The 19,926-nt window shown below is 43.9% G+C and overlaps 1 protein-coding gene across 1 annotated transcript in view; it reads left to right on the forward strand.

The window, feature by feature from the left end:
• The window catches only part of DAP (death associated protein), a 67,978-nt gene that overhangs the window by 14,158 nt on the left and 33,894 nt on the right, over positions 1-19,926 (forward strand). The window lies entirely within an intron of this gene.

Below are 19,926 nucleotides of genomic sequence, written 5' to 3' on the forward strand. Positions count from 1 at the left end.
ACAGTAGAGAAATACGGCATCTAGAGCACGCCCTCTGCCCCGAGTAAATCTGAGCAGATACATCCGTCTGTGGGCAGAAGCCCTCAACCTCCACCAGCATATTGAACTCACCGCAGACCTTCGAAAATGCCATACTAGTTGAATCTGTGGGCTGGACCTGGCATTCTGTGCAGTGAGGGCGGAGAATTACTGATTTAAATAATGTTCACAAGTGTTAGGGCTTTGCCAGTTTTAGCCGAACCTAGAATCATTGAGGCCACACCCTTATGAGTGACAAAGTGTCCTTAAATGACATCTCTGCCCCCAGCCCCCTGGGTTCCTGACAGCTCACCTTCCTGCCACACCACCACTTCTGTTTACACCGGTTTTCCTTGCCGATTCTGATGTGAAGTTTGGTCCAAGGACCTTGATACAAGTCCATTTCCTTCCGTCTTGTAACACACAAACATGCACCACCCATGCCCACCTTTCTCTGAGCTTGTCCATATAAAGGAAAGTGGACACTAAGCTTTCTGCCTTATAAGTCGCCCCCAGAGGAGTCTCAGTCAAAGGAAAAGGGAGACTGGAGGGCAGCCAGCTTGTGTTTCGTTATTTCATTCCGACAGCCTTGAATAGCAGGTGGAATGCTCCCTGGTTTACACGTGGGAGACTGAAGTCCACAGAGGTGATACTCTTGCCATGCTGAGCAGGAATTAAACCCAAGCCTGGGGTCCAGAGCAGGGCCAGCTTCCATAAGGGTAGCTTCTGACAGCATGCACCCCCTAAGAAGGACATGCATGTGCTTGGTGACCCCACATGTCTGCACCATTGGGTATTTTCTATAAAACCTCGTGTGGTATGACTTGCAGGACTATCACTGGAGGGGAGGACAAAATTTGGAGTAAAATTTCTGAGTGATTGTTACCTATTTTAAATCATGAGATCAGCAACAGGAAGGTTCAGCCCAAGTTTTGGTTTTATAAAAGAAGAAGGAGGTTTAAAAAAATTCTAGAATTTTCTTTCCACTGGCTATTTTCACAAAGCTGTGTTTGGCATGTAACAGCAGGAATTCTCTTCCAGGTCCACGGTCCTGTATCTGAAAACCTTGGGGCCTAATTTATTCCAGAATGGAGAAAGTCTGATGTTTTAGGAGGATAAGACCGTACACATTTCACACAGCACCCGTAGTGGGGTCTCAGGCAGCCTCATCTGTGTATGATGTTCACATCAGCAGAGATGCATTTTAAACATCTGCAGACTTGGGTCAGTTCGGGATAAGTTTTTACCTGCATAAGAGTTGTAACAAAACATTCAGTATTGAAGACGTTCTTGGATTTGGAATTGAGGGTAAGAGCACGTGGCCTGTGGTCATTTCTTCCGCTAGGGAACCTGGGATGCCATTTCCCTTCACACCCACTGTTCTCTAAGAAGGAAGAGAGAGGATGAGACAGAGAGCCGTGCCTGATAAAAAATCCTAGGAAGTTAATGAAACATGCTTTTCTACGTGAGTTTAAGTGGCATAAGGGGCAAGGAGCTATTTCTCTGCATAACACAGTGTCAGTGCGGTGACAGATGGTAATTTATTAGCATGTTTAGAAGTAAGGACGGAACAGCCCATTAGTTTTCTTTCTATTGATTTTTTTTTCATGAGGTGAAATACAGCATTTATAGAAGATGCGCAATGTAAATATATGTGCCGGCGGATGAATGATTGCAGGAGAAAGGAGGGAGCACCCAGCTCTCCAGATTTTAGCATCTTATCCACCACGAAGGTTGCTTTGCTCTGGAATCAAGTGTTTTGAAGCAGGCTGACTGCAGGGCAGGTTTGCATATGAGCAAGGGTATGTTTGTTCCCTGCAGTCAAATTGTACTGTGTTCCTTATGGGTGTGCTAGCTCTTGTCTTCTGGACTTGGGCATCTTTCTTTACTGCTGTGGGTTTAACCACCCGGCACGCCACTGACAGAAGGCATAGGCCTCTGCAGACCCTGAAGCTATTGGCATATGTTGCCAGTACAACTCCTTCCAGACCCCTGCTCCAGACCTGGTACTCTGTGTAATAATAGTTTACTTCCACCACCACACACTCCCCATTTTTTTGGTGGGCTAATTGAATAATCATAGTTAATAACGATCATTGATAATATTACAGATGCAGTAAACCTGGCTCCATTCTGAGTGCTCTGCCCACGTTGATTCATTTGATCCCTGCAGCTCCCCTAGTCTCATCCCTGTCTGAGAGTTGGTTGTTGACTGTTATCCCCATTCCAGAATACTACTCCCACTTCAATGGCTCAGAGAGGTTAAGTGACTTTTCCAAGGGCACATAGCGAGAGAGTGGCAGAGCCAGCATTCCAGAGTGGTAGCTGGGTCCAGAGTTCCCCACTCTCAGCCCCTGGGCTATGGGTACCAGTTGCGTGCTTGTTTTGTGCTGGGCACTAAGTGCTTCCCATTGGTAATGCTCATACCACCTAAAAGCTGGTATTACTGTGCCCATTACACAGATGAAGAAACCAAGGTGCAGTGAGTTTATCTGACCCAATGATACATAACCAGTCAGTAGTCTGGCCAGGATTCAGCCCTGACTCTCTCTTGACTTGGAAGCCCATGAGCCCATTTCCCTAATAGGCTACCCTGAATCCCCCTGAATGGACAAAATATTTTCAGGATCAGCATAGACTGCGAATCCAGATCCCCCTATAAAATAAAAGTATTGATTCTGAGGTTGCCCATAACCTTTTCCATATCCCTCAAGCCCATAATCCCATCCATGCAGCATCACCATCAATAGGTTGCCTAATTACATCTTATAACAAGGTTTCAGGGCACTGGGCTGGTTTTACTTTACATATGGAAAGGCCTATTTATTTCCAGAACTGGTCAGATATTTAATGTTTTACATTAATGTCCCTTGGAAATGTCATGGCATGTGATTGCAACATTCATGTTACCCTAATCCTAAAGTTTTATATTTTTTCATGCTTTGATCCAAGTGTTCTCCAGACATGGAAATAAATGCATGATCTCAGATGCCAATTTCCTCCTTAGATCTGCATTTGCAAATCTCTTTGCTTTCCTTCCCAGATATTTAAAACTGGCTTTGCATTTACTGACTCATCTCTGGTGACTTCCTTCCACAGTCAGAAAATCAAATACAGATTACAGAGAAAATGAACAACTGGAGCATTCAGGAGGTTATTATGTGACCCCCCCCCCCCGAAAAAACCAAAAAACTTTTACTTGTAATTTTCTTTTGCAAGTCTGTATGTTACTCTTACTCCCCTTAATCTTATAATTTTTCAGAAATTTAAAAAAATATTTCTTATACCACCAAAATTGTTTTGAAATGCTCCATTTAAAAAAAGAAAAAATAATAATGTAGCACAAATTTGAAAATGTTTCCCAAAAATTCCATCCAGCTGAGTTCTAGTGACCTGTGGCTCCTCATATCCAAGCAAAGTAAGAGGCTTCCTTATTAGTAGCTAATATTTCCTGAGCGGCTGCTAGATTCCATCTCAGAACTGACACAATCAAGGAAAGCTGTGATATTCCTCAAAGCCTTCTGTGAGCATGTTAAGACGAAGTGCCCAGTTTCATTATGTAAAAGAGAAACTGCAGACGTAGAGTGGACTTCAGTCGTCCGTAGGATTCACTAACAACAGTATCGTGGCAAACATGTACTGAGGTCCTACCGTGAATCAAGCTTGGTAAAAAATATTTAAATAGGTAAGTGACAGGTGGAGTAAAGTAGAGATGGAGAGGTTTGTGTGGGCTGGGGGTGGGTAGGCAAGGGGTGGAGGAAGAGAATAGTGTGGATGAGACAGCAGGGGTGGGGAGGGAGCAGCCCTTCTTTGAGCTTGGCAGTTTGTACACCTCTGACTCAGGACTGTGGTGCTGTGTAGTGTTTACATACCCCCAAATAAGGAAACAATTCCAATCATCCAGGATGTGGGTGAGACCCAAGGTGAAATACACACAGTAACAGATGGACCTAATTGTGATACAAATGCTACTGTTACCAACTGAAAGGTGTGGGTGGAGAGTGACCTAACCCAAGTACAATAATAGTATTTTGGGAAACAGTGTTTTGACTGGATAGTATAAGGCTAAAGACAAAAAATGCAAAAGCCTGTGCACAAATGCTACACTCCAGTCAGTAAATATTTCTTCAGGGGTTTGGGTTAGCGATTCTGAAATGGCTTTACGCGTATGCTATGATTGAACAAATAAGTAAATATTTTGTAGCTGATGAAGAGTCACCTTTCTGACTGTTTGGGAAAGAGAGTTACAAATAGGAAAGGGGGAAGACTAAGGGGACTCTGTGGTGTTTAACCGGAATTGGAGGTATTAGCGTGAACTCACAGTTTTAAATGGATGGACAGGTGGGTGGTTGGATGGATGAATGGATAGCAGATACATACAGACATTACATGCATACATAAATAAATATACATGGGGAAGGATTAGTGTATTTACCTGTACTTCCTAGCTGTGTTCACTGATACGGCATAAAAGAATTGGTACCATGTAGCCATGACCATCCCTAGGGCTGGGATCTTGGTTTCTAAACAGCATTCCCCAGTCAAGTGAACTAGGGTTGTTTGAAGAAGTGGTTAATTCTAGGACTGGGACTGGAAAAATACCAGATGCGTCTGGGACAACTTGTGGTGCTAGAACATAAGGAAGTGTTCCAAAAAGGATGGGACATGGCAGAACAACACAGAAGCCAACCTGAAGACACACCTAATGCAAAGCTGGAACAGTTTGTGATAACATAAATAATGATAGTATTGGATTATAACCCATAGAGTGAAATATTCATGAGTCCATACTGAAATAAATAGTTGAATACATGAATGAGAAGGGACAGCTCTTCTTTATAGAAGAATTCCAAATAGTAACTGTATAAGGAAGGAGGGAACTAGAATATCAGCAGTAGGCAGACAGCGCAGTGATTGTTAGCAAGATCCATTGATGGATGCTATGATTAGTGGGGGAAAATTTAAGGAGAAACAGGATAATTGCACAGTCTCGGTTTCCCCCAACATATTTATTAATTGCAAAACAAGGAATGTCTTTACATGGAAAAGGACACTTGCTTACAGTATAAGAGCTGAAATAAGAAGGTAGAGAGTCATCCTGTCGGACCTCAGAAAGGCACCTGCGTATCCATGCCAATCATCTTCGCTGCTCTGTGCGCATCTGGGAATGGCCGTGAAAGTGCCACGAGTATTTGTTTCTCAACAGACTTTCACCTGCTGCTTCTAGCTGCCCCGATGACTCTGGCCTGAAACAGTTATTACTAGTTGTAGGCTGTTACCATGAGGCTGCCGTCACAAATACCACAAACAGGGTGGCTTAAAATAACTGAACTGTGTGGTCTCACAGATCTGGAAATCCAAGATCCAGGTGTGCCTGGGGTTGGTTCCTCTGCCAGCAACCTTTGGCATCCCTTGGCTTGTAGATATATCATCTTGATCTCTTCACCTTCCCTCTGAATATGGCTGTGTCTGGGTCCAAATTCCCTTTTTCGTAAGGACATCAGTCATAGTTGAATAGGGCCTACCCTAAAAGCTTCATTTTAACTCAGTTAAAAGCTTAACTCAGTTAAATTCCTATAAGACCCTATTTCCATAAAAGGTTAAATTCTGAGATACTGGGGGTAAGGATTTCACATATTTGGAGTCAGGGAATAATTCAGTCTCTAATGGATGCCAAATGGTAATCTGTGGCCATTTTTAGTGGTTCTCTCAGTTAAAGTTAAGTCTTAACATAAGAAATAGAAAATTGAAAACGGTGAAGTAAAGAGGTGGCACAGCCTGTATGCCTGGGAATTTTTATCTAAGCCATTATCTGCATGTTTGAACTTGAATTAAACAGGTGTGGCTTGCGAGCCAATTTCAACATCATCCTTACTTTGCAACAATATTGTCTTTCATATGGAGGCTAGTTGTCAGCTGCCTTTTAAAAGAGATGTATCATTTTCCCCATGAGATGTGGGGACGCCAGTGGACTAGGAGTGCTGGGTGCAGCCAGCTACCAACTCCTGTGCTATTTGAGTGGCCAGTGTCGACAGGCAGGCCCATGACGTGGCAGCAGACCCCTGCCCTCGGCCGAAAGCAGAGTCAAATGTGGTGGGGGGTTGAGTGACATGGGATATCCTTGTGATGGGGATAACTGGTTGTCACCTGCTTGTGGACAGACATGCCACCTCCAGGGAAAAGCCATCTTAAAGGTACAGCAAGGGACTTCCCTGGCAGTCCAGTGGTTAAGACTCTGTACTCCCAATGCTGGGGTCACAGCCTCGATCCCTGGTTGAAGAACTAAGATCCCGCATGTGCAGCACAGCCGAAAAAAAGAAAAGGTGCAGCAAGATCCTTAGACCATAAAGCATGGGAGGCCCGATTTCATGGCAGCAGGAAATGGTAATGGACGGTCCTGTCTGCCCTGGTGGGGAAAATGGGGAGAGTCTGATTGCTGTTCAGCAGCTCTCACTGTCCAATGTGCCCACGTGAGTCTCATAGATCAATGTTCTGCGTCTGTGGGCTACCCAGAGCACATATGAAGTGTTACAGGTTGCATGCCACTGAAGGAGCGGTGAAAGTGATCATTCTGCCTGCAGCCACCTGGACAACAGAAGGTAGACAGAGCTCGCGCAGACCCCCAAGTCTCCCCAACCCCCTGCCCTCATGGCAGCCTATGTCAGTGGGTAGCATCTGTCTGCATTTACAGACTCTGCAGTCCGTCCTCAAGGCAGCACCCCTCTCCCCATCTCTCTGCAAAGGCTCAGATGAACCCACTTGCATTTCCACCCGGGTTATAGTGGGACCTTCCCACCAGGCTGGCTGCCACCCCTCTAAGGAGTCCTGAATAAATTTCCTAGACCCAGCAGTTTAAACAACAGAAATGTATTGTCTCACAGTTCTAGGGGCCAGAAGTGTGAGATCAAGGCGTCAGCCAGGCCCTACCCTCTCTGAAAGCAGGAGGGAAGGATCTGTTCTAGGCCCCCTCCTGGCTCCTGGGCTGCTGGTACTGTAACCCCAGTGTTCACAGAGCGTTCTCGCTGTGTGTGTCTGTGTCCAGTTTCCTCTTTTCATAAGGACGCCAGTCATATCGAATCTGGGCACACCCTAAGGATCTCATCTTAACTAATTATGCAACAACTTTATTTTCAAATAAGGCCACGTTCTGAGGTACTGGGGCTTAGGACTTCAACATTAGAAAATTGGGTGGGGGGACAGGTGTGCACACAGTTCAAACCATAATGAGCAGGCACGAGGCATCGGTTGGGCAGTGTCCAGCTCCAGTGACATCCCAGCAGCAGTGGCAGCTCAATAACCTATTAACCGTGAGGCCTACGTGGCAAATGCCTCTTGCTTCTGTGTGAGCACGTACAGTTGCCCAGGCTGAGCCCTGCAGCAGCCTGCCTTGCCGTCCAGGTGGATGCCCTGGACCAGGGGTGTGGCCCCAAGTACAGGGCATCGATTTAAAAAATGCTGTTTGCCTGCACCCTCCATATTTGCATATTCATTTAAAAATTATACGTGCATATTTTGCTACCGTTATATACATTGTAAAATGTATACAAAATGGATATTAATGTATTAGATCAAGGTGAAATAAGCAATATTTTAGATGTCTTGCTAACCATTATGACTTTTTATTATCATTAGCTAATATCTCAAGGTCCAAATGCCCTTGAGATAGTGTTTCTCATTAGTGATTCGGATGTAAATCTAAATTTCTAATGTCCTTCCTGGTGATTTCAGGTTTTGTGGGGAAGAGTGCCTTCCTGTTAAGTCTGATAAGATCTTCGGTGTTTGTAATGTGGTTCATGAAATACCTGTATCAGGACGAGAAGAGCTCTTCTCCTTTATTAATGTTCACTTGTGCTTGTATTGGTGTTAACTTGCACCTCTGGAGGTTTTTGGTGGTGGTGGTGGTGCTTTTTTGTTTGGTTGGTTGGTTGTTTGGTTTTTCAGGAATCTTTTGAAGCCATGTGTCCATTTTGTCAAAGTTAGTTTAAATTCATTCATTATACATTGGAGCACAGATCTAGGTGCTTGGAATCAAAGCACCTAGAGACAAAGACAGAACTAGAGAACTTAATCTGTTAGCCCACTAACCAGACAGTGTCCTATATATGTTGCAAGACACAGGAAGCAAAGGAAGGGGCCCAGGGACCTGTGGGTGGTGACCCCCTCCTCCCTCCAGAGCCTTAAGGACCGCGAGGCTGGGTGATGGACAGTCAGCCCACAGACAGGCAAAACAGTCCCTGTAGCAGATAGCAGCAAAGCATAGTTTGTTTTATTTTTTTTTTAGATAAAAGATAAAAGTAAATAGAATAATTTGCACATTCGTCTCATTTTCCCGATGACACGATGCCTTCTGCAGCACAACGCCTGCCTTCATTGCTGACCGGTTGGTGATGGCTCCAATTCCAGTTCTCTGGTTGTATGTAGTGTAAATTAAACGTGTCTTCCAAAACCCCTGGCTGCGTATATCTTAGGATAATCAATAGGAGTGCAACTATGTACATTAAGAAGTTTTGCCCAGAATTGCGCAGTGAACACAGAGCAGCTGGTGTGGGATGCAGATACCTTGTGTCCCAGGAGTCATGGCAATGGTGTTGTCAGGAACTCAGAGTCTGAGCTCCCCTTTCACGTAGATGGGCCACGACGAAGGCTTGGGTCTGCAGGTAGTGAATCAAAACCTTGTCGTTCCACAGAGGGAGGAAGCATGTGGGCATCCCCGTGTCACGGGAGCGTGGCTGGACTCCACCAGAGGGAGGATGAGAAGGCTCGGCTGCCCTCCAGCTGCTGCCCATGGGCTCGGAGGCAGTATTTGCCCAACATCTGGTTCTGTAATGCAGTGGTCCCCAACCTTTTTGGCACCAGGGACCGGTTTCATGGAAAACAATTTTTCCACGGACCTGGGGTGGGGGGAGGGTGATTCAAGAGCATTACATTTATTGTGCACTTTATCTCTATTGTTATTACACTGTAATATATAATGGAATAATTATACAACTCACCATAATGCTGACAGGAGGTGGAGCTCAGGTGGTAGTGTGACTGATGGGGAGTGGCTGTAAATATAGATGAAGCTTCCCTCACTAGCCCACCGCTCACCTCCTGCTGCGTGGCCCGGTTCCTAACAGGTTCCAGGACCAGTCCGTGGCCCGGGGGTTTGGGACCCGTGCTGTAACAGATGCAGAAATGAGGTGTGATGGCTGAGCTTCTGAGCATCCATCCCATGCCTGGGCCCTCTCCCTCCACAGGCCTCCAGCCTCCTTGCGAGACTGCCACGCTCCCCACCACCTTTTATCAGATAGAAAGAGGGAAGAAAGGAAACGGAGCAATCAGTTTTCCTCTCCAGACACAGCCCTGTGTGTCTGCACAGGAGTCAGCCTCTTGGAACAGATGAGTCTTTTGTTTTTATGGTGTTCCTCAAAGGGCTGTGCTATTTATCAGGAGTGTTTCCTTATTACATAAACATAGGAACTGAATTTAAATCAACTCTCCAGCGGTTGGGTTTTACAGAATGCAATATGTAATGATAACTACATAGAAGGATGCTATGTAGAAGAATAACTACGTAGAAACAAGAGCCCTTTATTAAGTTTATTACATTACAGTTGCAGTGCCTGAAATTTCTAAACCCTCTATTTAAATAAACTCCCTTGACTTCAACTGGACCGGAATGTATAGCGTTCAGAAAATAGTGAATCAGTAATAATTAGCTTAGAATTTGATTCTTTAAAGGTAAATAATTAACTTATCAACCTGATTACTTCTTTTTTCCCACCTGGTGGTCAGTGTTAAGGACAAGAATCCTTCATCCTTGTGGGCATATTCTACTGAGCCCCCAGCTCTCTCTAGGGAAGATTTACTTTCATTTTTGCTTTGGTATTTATTTTGATTTCTGCTTGTGTACATCCTCGTGGGCAGAGATGTACTCCTTAATGTGGACTAGAGTCATGAGGATGGTATTATACTCAAGAAATCCTCACAGAATCATTGGATTTAGAGCCAGACACACCTGAGAGGTCACCTAATCCAGGTGTTCCTGGGTGGAGCTCTTGATAGGTAAGATGGCAGATTTTACTGAAGATCTAGAAAGGTCTAGATACCAGAAGCCAAACATCTATTGAGTAGAGATCCACAGAGACTTTTATATTAAGAAGAAGCCATTGCCCACTTATGGGTATATATCCATATCCAAAAGAATTGAAAGCAATGTCTCCAAGTGTTATTTTCACACCCATGTTCATAACAGCATTATTTACAATAGCCAAGAGGTGGAAGCAACCTAAATGTCCATCAATGGATGAATGGATAAATGAAGCACAGTGTATACACCCAACAGAACAGTATGCAGCCTTAGAAAGGAAGGAAATCCTGTCACATGCTACAACGTGGACGAACCTTATGCTAAGTGAAGTAAGCCAGTCACAAAAGGACAATACTGTAGGATTCTACTTACACACATCAATATACGTAACACTACTGAACTGTACACTTTAAAATGGTTATGGTGCTAAATTTTATGTTACGTGTTTTTTACCCCATTAAAAAATTTTTTTAAGAAACAAACAAAAGAAGCCCTTGCTGTTGTGGAAAGCAGCCGTGTAAACATGGCATTCCTGTGTACCCAGCGATTCTGCTCCCCGATGTGTATCTAAGAGAACTGAATACAGAAGTCCATACAAAAACGTGTATGTGGGTGTTTATCACATCGTTATTCACAATAGCCAAAAAGTGGAAACAACCAGACAAAGCTATATACACCATATGATATATGCATATAGTGGACTATTCTTCAGCCATAAAAAAAAAAAAATGAAGTGCAGATGCGTGTCACAACATCGGATGAACCTTGAAAACGTGATGCAAAGTGAAAGAAGCAAGACGCAAAAGGCCACACATGATATGATGTCATGTATATGACATGTCCAGAATAAGCGAATCCAAAGAGGAGATTACATACAGCCTTACATGCAGATTGCATATAGCAGATTCCTGGTTGCCAAGGAGCTGGGCAGAATAGGGAGTGACTGCTTAATGGGTCTGGGCTTTTGTTTGGGGATGATGGAAATTTTCTGAAATTAGATAGAGGTAATGATTGTCGAACATAGTCAGTGTTCCCTGGTGGTCCAGTGGTTAGGATGCTGCCCTTCCAATGCAGGGGGCACAGGTTCAATCCCTGGTTGGGGAACTAGGATCCCACATGCCATCCGGTGTGGCCAAAAATTAAAAAAAAAAAAAAAAAAGCCATTGAATTGTGTTTTTAAATGGCTAAAATGGTAAATTTTATGATGTGCGAATGTTACCTCAATTGAAAAAAAAAAGAAGTCTTCAGGCACGAGAAGGTGGGGAACCACAGCCATAATCCAGCCCCCACATTTTTGTAGTTGGGGAAGCAGATGTGCACTGAAATGACGTGCTGGAGGGCCATGGCTGCAGTGCTCGAGGACGGCAGGACACCTCGGGGAGGTGGGGAGACAGGCATTAGTTGGATGCCTTCCACTGCCAGCAGCAGCAGCAGCAAATCCCGACGCAAACAGGCCCAGGCAGCAGGGACACGTGCTGTCTCCTATGCAGAAGACCCAGGGTAGGTCTGGCTGCAGGGAGGTGGGTCCCTCTTCCAGGGACACCACCCTGCACTACTGGTGGCTCTGCCTGGTCCTGGAGCGGCTTCTTCACCGTGGTGGGTTGGCCACAGCCGGTCCCGTCTTCACATCCTGATGTGTGGTACCCAGAGGAGGAAACAGGCATCTCTTCTTGCATCTTTTTAGGAGCAAGAAAGCTTCGCCAGGGCTTCCTAGGTGGCGCAGTGGTTAAGAATCCGCCTGTCAATGCAGAGGTCACGGGTTCGATCCCAGCTCCAGGAAGATCCCACATGCCGCGGAGCAACTAAGCCCGTGTGCCCAAAAAAAAAAAAAAAAGAAAAAGAAAGCTTCGCCAGAAGCCCTCTAGCAAACTCATTGGCCAGAACTGGGTCCCGGGACTCTTCCTAACTCATTCACTGTGGTTTTCAGTAACCTGAGTATCGTGGATGTTGAAAAGTCAGGCTCCAAGACCAGTACCCTGGGTCATGTGGGCGGTCCAGGGAGGGCTCCTGGAGCTGGGGGTTGGTGGGGGAGGAAGAGCAGGTGCCGCAGGTCTACACAGGAGAGGAGTGAAGTCCAAAGAGGGCAGTGGGACCAGAGGTTGGAACCCCAGCCTACAGCCTAGAGGACAAGGTTTGAGGAACCACACCCCAGGGCTGAGGACCCCAGGGCTGAGGACCCCAGGCCAATGAGGCTGGCAGCAGGAAGTCAGTGCCTAGACCAGGGTCTGAGTTAAGGACTGGCAGTTGGCCAAGGCCACAGAAGGATTCCCTTCCCAAGGGCGCTCACAGAATTCCCCTCAACAGCCAGACCCCGCCCCAGAGTACGTTTGAACCCAGAAGAGGTGGCCGTGCACGTTTAGAACGAAAAACTGAAGGATTTGTGAGTTAGGCTAAATCTTCTTAAAGGTTATTCCCTGTTGGTACCATCAGAACTGACCAGAGACCACTGGTTAAGTTATTAGAATTGCACCGTGCCCCGTTCCTCTAGATCTTTATGGGCTAGAGCGTTTTTGTACGCCAGTGTTTTTCCACGGGGTATCCTTCAGCGATTTCCCAGGGTGCCTACATCCCTGTCCTCCCTGCTCAAGGCCTTTCATTTACTCATCCCGTCTCCATAAGCACCTCCTCTGTGCTGGCCCCATGCTCCACAGCTGGGACACGATAGTGAACAAAACAAAACCCCTCTTCTCACGGAGTGGACGGTCACCACATTCGCAGGTAGACAGTCGTGGCAAGGTAGACAAGTGCAGCAGGCAGCGGGAAGGTTCATCTCTTAGGAGAACTGCACGTGGAGGAAGCTAGTGGAATGTTCCTCACCTCTGTTAAGGCAGCCAAGACCCCTGGGCATGAGCTGGCCTGAGGCATTGGCGTGGGGGGGGGGGATGAGGATGGATGCTGGTGCCACTGTCACAGGACACAGCTCGGTGTCCCCCTGAGCCCACGAGTACCACACATGAGCTGACCACCAGCATCACTGAGCACGTCTGCTCCGCTGCTGACGTGGGGTCACAGCAGAGATGAGATTTCTGCTCAGGGGAAGGGAGAATAGGATCTTGGTGGAAAAGGCTTCAAGAATAGTAGTCAAGCCTGAGGCTAGGGATTTTGCAAAGAGGGCAGATTATTATGGGCTGTTTGTGTGCTGGTGGGAGGTGGTCGGCAGTGTGTCCCTGGCGTTCGAGGTGAGCAGAGCCCCACGGGGGCACCCCAGAGCCCTAGAGAAGACTGTGTCCATGGTACCCCGAGAATGGGTCCAAAAGTTGGACTGCCACCGCTGACTTTTTAATCTGGCTGACTTTGACTTTGTATAAGTCAAGACGGAAGGTGAAAACCAGGGTGGGGGGGCTGGGGGCAGAGATTCTAAACGACCTCGGTTAGGTGTTCTTTTGTAGCCGGGTCCCTCGGTGTCATGCTAATGAAATGCAGAGTGTCTTTGGCCAGGCTCACTAAACTTAGAGAAGTAATTGCTGTTTACTCTTCTGGGGGGCATCGTGGGAGACACGGGAAGGAAGGGACACAAAACCGAGATGACAGAGTAGAAGCAGCCAAGTTCCGGTTTGGGGGCCCCATTTTGAGGATGGCAGTCGAGGAGGACGTTTAAGTTTGATTATAGGAGCACTAATTCCCTCCCTATCTTTAACGGCATTCCTTCCTTACGGATCAGCGTGACCTTTGCAGGGAAGCTTAACTTTGCTGCACATGGATTCAGCACAAAGCTGACCGGATGAAACAGCTTTGACAGTGTTTTGTTTTTTTTTTTTTCTAATTTAAATGCAGTTGATTTACAATGTTGTGTTAATTTCTGCTGTACAGCAAAATTATTTGGTTATATGCTTTTTTATATTCTTCTCCATTATGGTTTGTCACAGGATATTGAATAGCGTTCCCTGTGTTATACAGCAGGACCTTGTTGTTGATCCATCCTATATATAATGTTTGCATCTGCTAATCCCAAACTCCCCCTCCATCCCTCCCGCACCCCTCTACCCGTGGCAACCACACGTCTGTTCTCTATGTCTGTGAGTTTGTTTCTGTTTCGTAGATAAGTGCATTTGTGTCATATTTAGATTCCACATATAAGTGATATGGTGTTTATCTTTCTCTGACTTACTTCACTTAGTCTGATAATCTCTAGGTCCACCCATGTTGTTGCAAATGGCATTATTTTATTCTTTTTTATGGCTGAAGAATATTCCATTGTATGTATACCTACCGCATCTTCTTTATCCATTCCTCTGTCAATGGACAGTCAGGTTGTTTTCATGTCTTAGCTATTATGACTAGTTCTGCTGTGAACATAGGGGTGCATGTATCTTTTTGAATTACAGTTTTAGTTTTGACAGTTTTGAAACCTACACTCTGTAGAGAAAGTGGGTTTGATATCCTGCAAAATTGGATACGTTCTGGGAGTTGAGAGAAAAACTAGGACAGTTAACAACATGTATCATTAATTAACATGCTGTTCAGTTAACATGGAAAAGCTGATACTCACTGAACCTGGAAGCACATACAGATTTTGACGGGCAGAAATATGGGGGTGCTTACGGGCCAGGGAACAGCGTAAATGGGCATTTTGAGAAAGGTGGGGTGAGTGATGCTCGTGCTGGCAGGACCGCAGGGCGGACTATCCCCGCCGCTTCCTCCCCACGGCTCTCCTCCTCTCCTCGCTCACACTGTGGCCGGAGGGCTCCACGTGGAGGGATATCTCTCTAAGCTGCTTCAGGCTGTCACCAAAAACCCATATCTTCAGCCAAGATGGTCCTTCCGGTTTGTCATTAATTTGAACCTGGGATTTTGATGATTATGTCCGTTTACTTGGACTTACTGGCAGGTTGGGTTTCTAAAGAACACCCACAGATCAGTTAGATTACAAATCAGTAGCACTGCTTTAAGTTCCTGAGCCCAGAATCTACCACTCTGTACATCTATTTATATTTCATTTCCCTGAAGCTCTGAAAAATGAGGCGAAAGAAGGACTTCCCTGGTGGTCCAGTGGCTAAGACTCCACACTCCCAATGCAGGGGACACGGGTTCGATCCCTGGTCAGGGAACTAGATCCCACATGCATGCTGCAACTAAGAGTTTGTGTGCTGCAACTAAAGATTCCACATGCCGCAAGTATTCTGCAATGCAGATCCTGCACGTGGCAACAAAGATCCCACATGGCACAACTAAGAGCTGGCACAGCCTAAATAAATAAATAAATATTTTTTTAAAAAAATGAGGCGAAAGAAATGCAGTGTTGGTCCATCAAAGGTCCCCGTTGCTGTCTTTTTTGCCTACCCCCCGGCTGCCTAACTCTGTTCCCCAGCATTTTAAGTAACTCCGTACTTATGTTGTGTTTTTTTTTTTTAATACCAGTGATCATTTAAAACCGAATACAGACTGAAAAAAGGAATGGGAAGCACACAAATTCATGGTGAAAATGTCAGAGTCCTAATGGACTAAAAAGACCATAAATAAACAGTTCACAAAAGAGTAAATATTTGTGAACAAATATTACGAGTAAACAAATAAAACAAAAGTAAACAAAAAAATAAAAGTCCATATTCTGGTGTTAAAAAATGAATAAAATCGCCTTGATGTTATTTTTAATTATTCACTAATTATATATAGAGTGGATATCTCAATCCTGTATCCCTACAAATATTTCAAATTGCCTGCCAATTGGAACACATCGTTTTCTTCGCTAACTTTGATCTCCTCCTAGCTTTCCAATCTCATTTTTTCCCAGCTTTATTGAGATATTATTGACATGTACGTTTAAGTTTAAGGTGTATATATGGTGAAATGATCACCACAATAAGGTTAGCTGACACCACCATCCCCTCAACATAATTAACATTTTTAGTGATGATAACATTTAAGATCTACTCTCTTAACTTTCAAGTATATATACAGTACTGTTAGTCACCATGCTGTACTTTAGATCCTCAGAACTTATTTATCTTACACCTGGAAGTTTTCACTCTTTAACCAACATCTTCCCATTTCCCCCATCCCCAACCCCACCCCTGGCCACTGGCAACCACCATTCTACTTCTATCTATGAGTTTTCCATTTTAGGTTCCACATATAACTGAGAACATAACAGTATTTGTCTTTCTTTGCCTGATTGATTTCACTTAGCAAAATGCCCTCAAGGTGCATTCATGTTGTCACAAAAGTAAAAATTTCCATGTTTTTTATGGCTGAATAATATTCCATTGTATATACGTACCATATGTTTCTTTATTCATCCATCGATGGACACTTAGGTTGTTTCCATGTCTTGGCTATTGTGAGTAATGCTGCAGTGAGCACGGGCATGCAGATATCTCTTCAAGATAGTGATTTCATTTCCCTCTGATATAACCCAGAAGTAGGATTGCTGCATCATATGCTAGGTCTATTTTTTTTAATAAATTTATTTATTTATTTTTGGCTGCGTTGCATCTTCGTTGCTGTTCACAGGCTTTCTCTAGTTGCAGTGAGCAGGGGCTACTCTTCGTTGTGGTGCACAGGCTTCTCATTGCAGTGGCTTCTCTTGTTGTGTAGCATGGGCTTTAGATGCACAGGCTTCAGTAGTTGTGGCAGTTAGGCTCAGTAGTTGTGGCTTGCGGGCACTAGAGCACAGGCTCAGTAGCTGTAGCGCAGAGGCTTAGTTGCTCAGTGGCATGTGGGATCTTCCCGGACCAGGGCTCAAAGCCGTGTCCCCTACATTGGCAGGTGGATTCGTAACCACTGCGCCACCAGGAAAGTCCCACTAGATGTATTTTTAATTGAGGAAACTCCATACTGTTCTCCATAGTGGCTGAAACAATTTACATTCCCACCAGCAGTGTACAGGGTTCCCTTTTCTCTGCTGCTTTACCAACACTTGTTATCTATCTCATTTTTTTGATGATAGCCACCCTAAGAGGTGTGAGGTGATATCTCATTCTGCTTTTGATTTTAATTTTAATTTTAAAATTTGAATTTAATTTTAATCCCTGATGATTAATATATGCATTGGCCATTTGGATGTCTTTGGAAAAATGTTCAAGTCTTCTGCCCATTTTTTAATCAATTTTTGTTGCTGTTGCCATTGAGTTATATGAGTTTCTTATATTTGGATATTAACTATTTATCAGGTATACAATTTGCAAAAATTTTCTCTCATTCCATAGGTTGCCTTTTCATTTTATTGATTATTTCTTTTGCTTTGCAGAAGCTTTTTGGTTTGATGTAGTCCCACTTGTTTATTTTTGCTATTGTTGCTTTCATTTTTGGTGTCACATCCAAAAAAATTGTTGCCAGGATCAATGTCAAGGAGCTTTTTCCCTGTGTTTTCTTCTAGGAGTTTTATAGTTTCAGGTATTACATTTAAGTCTTTCATCCATTTCAAGTTAATTTTTGTAAGTGGTGTAAGATAAGAGGTACACTTTCATTCTATTCTGTGTGTATATCCAGTTTTCCCAACACCATTTATTGAAGAGACTGTCCTTTCCCTATTGAATATTCTTGGTTCGCTTGTCAAATACTAGTTAATTGTATATGCAGGGGTTTATTTCTGGGCTATGTCTGCTTTTATGCCAGTATCATACTGTTTTAATGACTATATCTTTGTAATTTAGTTTGAAATCAGAAAGTGTGATAACTCCAGTTTTGTCCTTCTTTCTCAAGATTGCTTTGGCTATTCAGGGTCCTTTGTGATTCCATACCAATTTTAGGAATTTATTTTTTCTATTTCTGTGAAAAGTGTCATTGGACTTTTGATAGGGATTGCATTGAATCTGCGGATGACTTTGGGTAGTAGGAATATTTTAACAATATTAATTCTTCCAATCCATGAACACAGGGTACCTTGCTACTTAATTGTATCTTCTTTAATTTCTTTCATCAATGTTTGATAGTTTTTGGCTCACAGATCTTTTACCTACTTGGTTAAATTTATTCCTAAGTATTTTATTATTTTTGATTCTATTGGAAATGTAATTATTTCTTTTATTTCTTTTTCAGATGGTTCATTGTTAGTGTATAAACATATAGCTGATTTCTGGGTGTGCTAATTTTATATCCTAGATCTTTATTGAATTCCTTTATAAGTTCGAATAATTTCTTGGTGGAGCCTTTAGGATTTTCTAAGATTATATCATCTCTAAACGGTTTTACTTCTTCCTTTCTAATTTTGATGCCTGTTATTTCTTTCTCTGGTCTAATTGTTCTGGCTAGGGCTTCCAGACTAGGTTGAATAGGAGTTTTGAGAATGGGCGTCCTTGCCTTGTTCCTGCTCTTAGTGAGAAAGTTTTCAGTTTTTCACCGTTGAGTATAATATTAGTTGTGGGTTTGTCCCAGAGATCTGTGTCTTCTGTACGTTCAGACATGCAGACACACACGCACGCGCACACACACGCACGCATGTACACACTGTGGCTGACTCACTAATTAGCTGGCAAGTAAGGTAAGACCCAGACCCTTCACAGATGCCAGTTTAATAGGAGGGAGGAGGCGTGGATGGTGTGTGACTTGCCCAAGTGGTGCTCAGCCAAGCGGCAGTGCTCCTCTGAGTGGCCCAGGAGTGCGCAGAGCCTCTCAAATTTCAATGCACTTGCAAATCACCTGGGAATCTTGCCAAAATGCCATAGTCTGGGGTGGGGCCTAAGACTGCATTTCTCCCAGGTTCCAGGGCATAGTGGGGGGGGGGGGGGGGCAGGGGAGGAGGGGGCATGGTGCTGCATGTTCCCACAACACTTTGAGTAGCGTGACTCCATCCTAGTCTCTCTAATGCTAATAAAGTCTATATGCTTTTCAGAAACATATCGACACTATGTAAAAGGTAGAAAACAGCATATGAATAATTTACCTTTTAGCTGTTCATAAGTAATTATAGCTTCCTAATTAACCAACATGTTTATCAGTACTCCAAGGAGGAGGCAGACAGTGTGAGAACTGTCCATAGAGCAGGATTGAACTTTTTTTCTGTGGGACTTGAATCTACTGAGAAAGTATCTTATCACTCAGCTGATTGAGTTTATGGTTACGTCTCATCTTAATCTGGCCTCGGGGAATGAGAAGTTTAGATTGTCCCTGCTATCAGACAAGCAATTCAGCATCATTCAGAAGTCTAATGGCCAAATAATGACAGATACAAGCTGCTGTTAGATCAGGTGCTTTATATACTTAGTCTTATTTTGTCTTCGCAGCCTACAAGGGAGGTGGTAGACCCTTATTTTATGAATGAGGAAATTTGCTCAGAAAGGCTAATAACATGCCCAAGGTCATTCCAGTAGGAACTGACAGAAGTAGGATTTGAACCCAAATCTATGATTCCAAAGACACACACTGCTATATTTAAAATGGCTGACCAACAAGGGCCTACTGTATAGCTCAGGGAACTCTGCTCAATATTATGTAACAATATAAATGGGAGAAGAATTTGAAAAAGAATACATACGCATATATGTATAACTGAACCACTTTGCTGTACACCTGAAACTAACACAACATTGTTCATCAACTATACTCCAATATACAATAAAAAGTTTTTTAAAAAAGTCCTTTACTATTATTTTTAAAAAAAACAAACAATAACAACAACAAAGACTTGCCGCTTTGCTGCCTGACCCTTGTATTCTGGCCCTCTTTGTGCAAGGAGTTGGACAGAAATTATCGAAAAGAGAGCCTAAAATTCTACTTAGGATTTTAAAGTTCAGAGACCAATTTTCAGCCCTAGGATTGTATTACTAAATACTGATTTCCAGCTAAGCTCACTTAAGATGGAAGAGCTTCTATGATTTTCCTTCCACCCCAACTGGCAACAAGTGTTGCTGTTTCAGAAGGTTCATGTTGGAGGAGCTCTGCAGTGACCCCGGCTCCCA

The sequence above is a fragment of the Hippopotamus amphibius genome, chromosome 15 (assembly GCF_030028045.1).
Source record: "Hippopotamus amphibius kiboko isolate mHipAmp2 chromosome 15, mHipAmp2.hap2, whole genome shotgun sequence".
NCBI classification, from domain to species: Eukaryota; Metazoa; Chordata; class Mammalia; order Artiodactyla; family Hippopotamidae; genus Hippopotamus; species Hippopotamus amphibius.